The sequence below is a fragment of the Patagioenas fasciata genome, chromosome 2 (genome assembly GCF_037038585.1).
Source record: "Patagioenas fasciata isolate bPatFas1 chromosome 2, bPatFas1.hap1, whole genome shotgun sequence".
NCBI lineage: Eukaryota > Metazoa > Chordata > Aves > Columbiformes > Columbidae > Patagioenas > Patagioenas fasciata.
The window spans coordinates 160,586,907-160,596,104 of record NC_092521.1 but is presented as its reverse complement, the minus strand read 5'-3'; positions in this window follow the sequence as shown (position 1 = coordinate 160,596,104).

The following is a 9,198-nucleotide window of genomic DNA, read 5'->3' as shown; positions in this document are numbered from 1 at the left end:
GGGGATGCATTTAAGCACTTACTGAATCAGTAAGAAAGACAATGTGAGGGGAGGGGACCTGCTCTTCTTACCTGTAGGATAAGAATTACCTTGCCCTGGGTAAATTCTTACCTGAATCCCAAACTAGCAGGTTGAATCCAAGTTTGAATTGATTTTCCAACTTTAAAGCATTCGTCATGGTGATGTCTTTTCTTTCTCAGAAGCACACATATTTCTGTTGCTAATTGTAGCCCCAATTATTCTCTCTTATCTCATGGGGGAATAAACCAGCAAAGCAGTTGACCTACTAGTACATACACCTGGGAGGACCTTTCCCGCACAGGGTCCCCTCTACTTTGGGATTTGGAGGGGACACTCGGGTCTCTGCAGACGTTAACTGCTCTCTGGGGATCTGTTCTTGCAGAACTCCAGCCAAGGGAGTTACGTTACGTACGTCAGTAGGTGCAGGATTTGTCCCATGTGAAGGACAACTGTCACTTTATTAAATAGTGACATCAATGATCATCTGCCTGGCAATAGCTGTGCCTTGGTTCACAGCTCTGCATTTAGAAATCGGAGCATCTTCTGATCGAAAAGACCACTTTTTATAATCTCATCCCACACGGTTTTGCATGCGGTAATACATCCCAGTGAGACTATTACACAAATAGCGTCTTAAAATCTTATCTCAGATCTTGCTCAAACATGAGATTTTTGTAATCATAAATGCTAAAAATACCACTCACATTTAAGAATGCTAACTGCAAGCTGGATTCAGGCTTGCCTGAAATTGCTGCAGTCCAGGAAAGCCATAGTTAATACATAACTCTCTTGATAAACAGTTCAGATGACAACATACCGATAATTATAGTCATATCTGATCATGTTGCCTGGGGAAAAAGGAAGGTGATACTGCAAACACAGGGGGGCCACATCCTAGCCTGTGTCTCCCAAACAATGCTCCAGAACCCCTTGGACCTCTCTGGGAATTACTGCCGACCGACGCTGGTCCTGCACAGGGATCTGCTGGAGATGCTGCGCCCTCACCTGCGCACCCCTAATTTTGTGATCTGTGCGGTACCCACTTGACACGACGCTGGCAAATTAGAGCAGCCTAAAAATGCAGGCAGGTAATAGAAGCAGGGTAGGCTTGAGCTCGCGTCTTCTGTCCCTGGGAGGTTTGCAGAGCTGGCAGATGGGAAGCCAAGTACTTACTTACGCCGTCGTCATTACTACCATGGTGTTGCTTGTGTGCCAGCTCCCCAGGGTGCAAGACAGCTACTGTGGCTGTGCAAGGGACAGAAAGGCCAGTGCATGACATGGTGGATGGAGAGAGACCACAGGGCTGAGGAGGTAGCAGGGTTTGTGTCCTACATAGAATCATAGAATGTCCTGTGTTGGAAGGGACCCACAAAGATCACTGAGTCCAACTCCTGTCCCTGCATATGACAAACCCACAGTTCACACCATGTGTCTGAGGGCATTCTCTAGTCACTTCCTGAACACTGCCAGGCTGCATCTTTGGGGTTCCTCTTGCCTGGTGTCACCCTCCTGCAGAGCTGCTACATGGACACCAGCCTGGGCCACCTCTTGGCTTGCCCACAGAGCTAATGCCATTTGAGATTTACCCAGCCCTGCAGGGTCTTCAGTTTGGTGATGTCTTTGCAATCCTAAGTATGAAGAACACCCACGATTGTTCCTGACTGTCCCCTTTTTCTCCAGGTTGAGCCCTTGCCCCCACCAAACAAAACCCCACCACACGTCTACTGGTTTAGGTGGATCGCTACCTCTAGCAACAAATGAGTGGTGTTACTCTGTATTTGCACTGCTAGCAGCGATACGAGGCTGTCTTCCTCCTTACATTTGTTCTAAATATTCGCTAGATTCCCAGGATGAATATTCCCAGAATTAATATTCCCAGGATGAATATTCTTATATTGTTTTGCAACATTTTTTCTGGCCGAGACAGCAGTGTTTCCTAGTGCGTAAATTTGCCTTTTTTAAGAATTTTTTTGCTATGCATAAACCTTAAGCTCTGTCAATAACTAATTGTTTCATGTGTCTCAGACAAAGTGCAATCAACAGAGAGGATGGTGGAGAAGTGTGAAATGCCAGAGCGACATTCTATGCTTAAATAAGCAAACTACACCCAAATCGAACAATGGTTTGAAAATGTTTCCATAATAAGGGTGCATAAATTACCCCCATTACTTGGAAAGCTCTTACTTGCGTCTAACCAGCCACATTTCTAGTATTCACGAGAGCTGATACACACCGATCATGATAGACATGCCTCTGTTACAGTAATTATAAAATGCTTTGTGAAAATATCATTGTGTCTACAGAGCTACTGAAGTTGTACGGTCTCCTTGGTATTTGTTTATTGCCTCTCTGAATTTAAAAAATATAATTAAAAAAAAAAGGAAGAGAAAACTACATTTGGAAAAAAAAAAAGATAGATCACTTTTTGATATGTATTCTCTGTGAGGGAAAAAGAAAATGTATTTCAGGTTGTGCCAATGCATGATAAGCACCAACTAGATAATGGAAGGGAGGATGATTCACTGGAAAAACATGGGCAATAAATCCTGATCGGATGAAAACCATCCAAGAAGGTACACCGATGATTTCCCATGTTTGATCTCTGTGATGTATGTGTATGTCCATAGGTGTGGGAAGGCTATGGGAGCAGGAGGACCCTCCTCTGACGAGGCCAAAGCCACCAGTGCTGGGTGACACTGTCAGTGCCACCCCCGACCTCACGCAGCCCCTACAGACCCCAGGGAGGGAGAGAATGTTGCTCCTGTCTCTTGCTCCCATCTTACAGCTTGAAAAGGAACTTCTAGTCAGTGCACAAGTATCTTTTTTATTTTGACGTTCTACAACTTGAAAAACAGCAACTTTTATTTTTCCTTTAAAGGGAAATCCTGATACAGTTCAACCAAAAATAGAGCCCTTATAATTATTTACTCCGAGACAATAAATCCCATCAGTTTAGAACTCTTTTTCCCCTCAAATGTTTTGTTTTAGTTGAATACATCTAGTGATTAAAAGCTATAAAAAATCAATTTAAAAGTCTTTTAGGATTACTGAAAATCTGGAAGACAAATGAAAAAGTAAACACAGCAATAAAAGAGATAGTATTTGCTTTTAATTTAATGGCTGAATTTATCATTACACCAAGGTAACATAAAGCATCTCACCTCCACATAATTTTGCACATGATTACAATTGCTGGATTCACTAAAAAGATTGTGTTAACTTTATTTTAAGGTCTTAAGTATAAGGTCTTAAGCATAAGTCTTAAGGTCTTAAATATAAGTATTTTCAAAATTAAAATCAGTCGACGTAAAGAAAAGACTTGAACAAACCTGAAATGCCTTAAAGAATTGTCCTTAATCTTTTTTTTTACACACAACAGAATAGGAAAATGTACTTGCATTTTATTCTAATATTATTTTTATTATAAAGATATATGTGGAGCAAGTTTGGAGAGAAATTAACCACAGACAGTGAAGTGCAAAGTATCAAAGAGTAAATATACCCATTTTTAACTAAATTGCCTCATTTTTACAAGCCAACAGGGTGTGAATGCATGAAAAGCATCACCTGTATTTCAAATTAACCATAGCAAGCCCTTCCACTTACCTGGAAAATCTGATCCATACGCTAAGATTTTGTATGTTAATTTATACCACAGAGTTCTTAACATCTGACATCGGCTGTAACGTTGCAAGTTGTGCTATGACTTTATTAAGGGATGATTTCCAAAGCCCTAAAGGATACTTATTATGTTGTAATATATATTTCTGAAGAGGATTAGGTCTTTGATGCTAAAACCTAGACGTTTTAAAAGCGTGTTTACTGAAATGAAAAAGATTACATACGTTCCTTTGTGTTGCACCAGGTAGAGCTTTTTCACCTTCGTTTCAACTGTATCACAAACCTCAGCGGTATCACGACCGAGAAATGCATTTAAAATCCCTCGGAGTTTCATTACCAGTGTGGGATATTCCAGGAAAGAACCTGAGGCTTGCGCTGAACCACAAACTGAATAGACATTTGGTAAAAACCTGGAAAAATAGGGAAAAGAAAGGACACATCTCTTCCTGCAATGTGTTAATGTTAATATCGGACCAAGCAGCAGCTGGATTTCAAGGACTGTGCCTGGTTTTGAATGCTAGAATTTAAAAATGATTGAAAAAGTTGGGAGAAGAGCAAGACTCATGAAAAAGTTTCGCAGACTTGACCTGTGAGAAAAGACAAAACTGGGTTTGTTTAATTTAGGAAAGAGAGGACGAGTAATGGTTTTCCAAGATGTAAAAGGTTGTTGCAGAGAAAAACACCATCAGTTGTTCTCCAGATCCACTGGGGGTAGAACAAGAAATAATCAGCTTAATTTGCAGAAAAAAAAAAAAAAGTAGGTTAGATATTAGCTAAAATGTCAAACTATAAAGAGAGTTAAGCACTGGGAGAGGTTATCTGGGAGTATTGTAAAAAATCTGGCACTGGAGGATTTTGAGGCTGGGTTAGAGGAGCAGGAGGATGCTTCTGGTGTCTTTCAGGGCTCAGCCAGCCCCAGCACTGCCCCTCCACCCCCACGGAAATCAGAGGATTTCACTCAATTGCACAATAGTCTGGTCAGGTTGGGATTTTCAGACCATGGCATCTTGTTGGAAATAACCTGTTTTTTCATCTTCAGCATCGGGAGAAAGACTTTTCTTTCGGCATTCTCCCCACACTTTTGACATTTCCTCTCTCAGATCACTCCTTATTTTAATATATACATATAGCTTGCAAATGGGAAAATGATAGATTACCTTAACTGAAAATAATTTACATTATGTGTAAAAGCAAAAAAGTCTTTTTTTTTTCCCTATCTGCAACCCCTGCCAGTATCACCTGCAATACATGTTCCTCAGAGCCCAGTAACCAAACCAAGCTTCCCTTTCCCTGTGGGATGGTTCATAAATGTCTCGGTCCTCAGCACTGAAGTCTGCTATATCCCCAAGGTCACTTCATCCTCTTTGACGATAAGATATTGGATATTGGTCAATACTGTCTTCCTCCTGTAGGCAAAATGCAACTTTTTGTTATTATGGTGAAACTTACTTGCTCAGAAGGGAACTTTCTCAGGGAGACATTTAAGATGGTGCCATGAGTTTCTGTAGGAGCTACGGAGCACTGAAAATCCTATTGCATCTGGGGTTCTGAAAGGAAAGCTTTTCTCTTTCTTGGGAATGCATTAAAAAATAAAGTAAACCACGCATGGACAACAGAAGTCTTTATTAATGTACACCACAAAGGCACTAAGTATTGTCATCAATAAAAGATTATAAGAAACCAAGAATGAGACTTTCACCTCCAGGCTTAGCCTGCCCCTGCAGACAGTACCTGCCATGCTCTTCCCTCTCTGCCATGGTCACCTGGATTTGCACTGAGGCGAGTGTCCTGCCACATGCATCCCCATCCTCCTTGCTTGTGGGGTAGAGCTGGGAGCTGATGGGGGAATTTCTTCTATAGGTTGGAACAATGAGCACCAGGCTTTGTGGGTGGCTGGAGCACGAGAGCAAGGTCACCACACGAGGGATGCTCCTAAGCCCCGTGGCTAGGGCAGTCACCTGGGAGAGAGGATCCTGGTCCTTGCGCTCAATCTGTATTTTATATTAAATCATCACTAGGTAAAATATGGAAAATCTAGAAGCAGCTTTCCCCCTTCACCAGTGGCCAAGCCCCTGGGTTTGGTGAGGCTCCTTTCTGGGGGATGCAGGGTGCTGACTGTGCGCTGAGCAGTGCAGGCTCGGCCTCTCACCCTGTATTGTAACCAGTTTTCCAGCTACAGGGACAAATGTCTTTGTCTTTACCAGGGCTGCTGGAAACCTGTACAAATTTCCAGCGTGTTTTAAATTTATGAGATGAAAAAAAAAAAGAGTGGGGGGTGTGAACAGAGCACATTTGCACAGTGGCTCAACTTGAGAAGAAGTGTGTAAATCTGCACTCTTTTCATCCAGCTCTGTTCTCTTCTCAAAGAAAATCCCCAGTGAAATACTATTCAGAAAAGAGTCACTTTCAAATACGGGAAATGACAGTGCTTTTAAAGTGGCATCTACATGCCCCAAATCCAGGGAAATCTTAAAGATACAGAATGGATCTGCTCTCAAGCGCTGATGCCATCATACCTTCAGACATAGAATAAAACTTGCTTGCCAGGATCTGTGTGCCACACAGACCCTGACTGTATCATCTCCATTAAACCGAACACTTCTTTCACACAGTAAAAATGGAGCATAGATCAGCAAGAACAGTTATACTGAAAAAAGCACTCATAGATGTTATTGGGAGCCAAGGATGCTGTGTTTAAGTGATGCTCTGTCAGCTCACAGCCACGTCATCTCAAGATACACAACACTCCCAGGTCCCTCACCAACGCAGGATACCTTATTTTTGTCTCTTTGCCCAATATTTGTAGCCTTAGATTATACTTTTCACCATTTCTGTTGACAAGATGAATCGAAGGATGATTCAGAATGCTAGGAAGATTCTGGAAAGGAACACCAACATTTGTCCCTTGTAGTAGAAAGTCTCTTTTCAAAACTGTGCCCCATTATATTATCTTGTTAATACCTGATATTACCAATATTTACAAAATTTTCTATACAAAATTTCCCCTCACTATAACAAAGAGCTCTTCTTCTGACCCTTTCTTACTTACTATTTCTTCCCAAAAAATTCATTTTTTTTAGAAATAAGGGAAAACAAGGCTTCTCTTCCTTGCAGAAAACCTTTTTGCAAACCTTTTTACAAACCTTTTTATCAACTCCCAAGCCTCTTCCATATACCTGGGCTCACTGGCGGCCTGGCTCCTCTTCATATCCTTCACCTTCTCCCTTCTTTCTCCTACTTCAACAAATACACATACATTCTGCCTGCCCACCCCCTTAGCCCTGTCACCAAAAAAAACCCAACAAAAAGGAAAATCAGAACAGGCACAAAAGCATCAATTTTCCAGGTTTTCAGTTAGGTTGGGTACTGGAGCTGCGAATGCTCTGCTCTCCCATCCCTCTATCCTCAACCTTCCTTGCTATTCCCTGAGCATCCCTCTACCTTGCTGTTTTCATGTGCCTTTTCCTTTCCCATTCCCATCCTTCTCTTTGACTTGGGGTTGCTCAGGACTTTCCACCCACCCCTCCCTGGTAGCTCATGGGCTGAACAGGCACATGGAGAAAGATTTGGCTGCACCAAGCTGCGTATTCTGTGACTCTGCTGAATCCTTCCCTGCCTGGGCGGGAGGCAGAGAGGGTGCTACATTGAAGGGGTGACCACCAAGCTATGACTGGCTTTCAGTCTCTCTTCCCTACACCCAGGGCATCTATCACCACCTGGCTCAACATCCCAAAGCAGAGGCTTCAGAGGAGCCAATGACATGAACCTCAGCTCCAGTGTTTGAATTTTCCTTGTTTCTTCTCTTTTCTGCTCCGGTTTCTCAACACACATCTCAAGCAGATCCTGCAGCCAAGTGGTCCTGCAGCCGCCTTGCTGCACGCCTGCTCCTTCACCTGACACTGCTGGCGCTGGGGCCCACGAACATACCAATTTTGTGTTGAAACCAAAGAGAACAGTGACAGACAGACCCAGCTTTGCCACCACCCGCTCCAGCTTGCAGGGATAAGTACCTCGCTGGCGTGGGCTCTGAGTCCGCATAACTCTGCCTTTGTTCATAACTCAATCCCGCCAGCCTCTGAACTATTTTTATTGCTCTCCTCTGAATAATTTTCAATCTGTCACTATCTTTCAGGTAATGTGGTGCCCATAATTAAATACTGCAGGCGCTACCGCACCAGAGCCATATGCAGACGGACTATTACCTTCTTGCGCTGTGATGTGATGTCTTCAGCCCCAAATCAAATTGGCCTTTTTTTGCTGCCATATCTCAAGGCAAACTCATGTCTAATTTACTCCACACTATCATCTCTAGATCTCTTGCAGCATTACTGCTTCTCAGGTTTTTATCGCTGATTGAATATCTGGGGTTTAGATTATTTTTCCACAAATGTAGTAACTTCTATTTTCTGTGTTGAATTTCATTTTATTCTCCACTCATTTTTCCCGCCTTTTCAGATTGCTTTACATTATTTTGCTCTCATCTTAGCGATTTCCAAATCCACTCAGCTTAGTTTAGTTCGCACATTACATCAGCAAACTGTTCACTACTTCTTTTAGTTCATTAAAACAGCTGGTAAATTAACTCCCCATTTGGCAAATCATTTCAGCACATGCTTAAAAACATTTGGAGTCGATAGGTCTCTGGTATGAGCTGAAGTGTCTCCTTACACCCTTGTTTGGTTGTAATAGGGAGAGTACCCTTCATGTTTGAAGTGCAGCAAGTATTTACTGTGGGGCTGTAGCAGGGAGGGACAGGGTAACATGGGGAAGAGGAAAGGATGTGCTGAATGTCACTGGTGAAGCAAACCCATCACAGGCTGCCAAGTGCATCCACATGTCCTCATCTGCGTGGCTGCGGCTTGTGTCGGGGTCTTGCCTTGTTGAGATGCCACCAGAGACTCCTCCAGATCAGCTCGTTGCCATTCCTCAGTTGTTTCTGCTGAGAGACGTTTGAAACCACGTCAATCTGAATTAATGCTGGGAATAAGATGCCGGGAGACAGCAGTGACTGTTTTATTAAAATCCAAGGACCCAACTGAGCAGTCCTGAATTGTGCTCACATGGATAATCCCACATATTTTGAGCATCAGACCTTAATTCGTGATTTTTCTATTTCTGTAAAAAGGAACTCGATGTTTGCTGTTCAAGATTTATTTTTTGTAAATCCACGCTGCTTATTTTCTCTGTTAACCATTAAGTGCCTGATCCCAGCAAATGGAAAGATGCCCTTTGACTCCCAGTGTCTTCAGATCCGGCCGTAAGGATTTACCTACTTGGAGAAAGATGTCTGGAATATCTACAGTAAAATGAAATTGGTCTAAACATCTGAAATACATTATTTTTGATAATTTTCTCTAAAGTAAAAGGCATTTGGTTCTGGAAAATTCCACTCAGAAGATATGGTGATTATTCTGAACCAAAATCATATTTATCTGGGGATATTGCCCACATCAAGAGGTGCTCCAGAGCAGCTATTTCTTAATCTCCCTCCTGTTCCCGCCCCCCCCCCCCTTTTTTTTTTCCAGAATGACTTATTTTGGCCAATTTCATGACAGA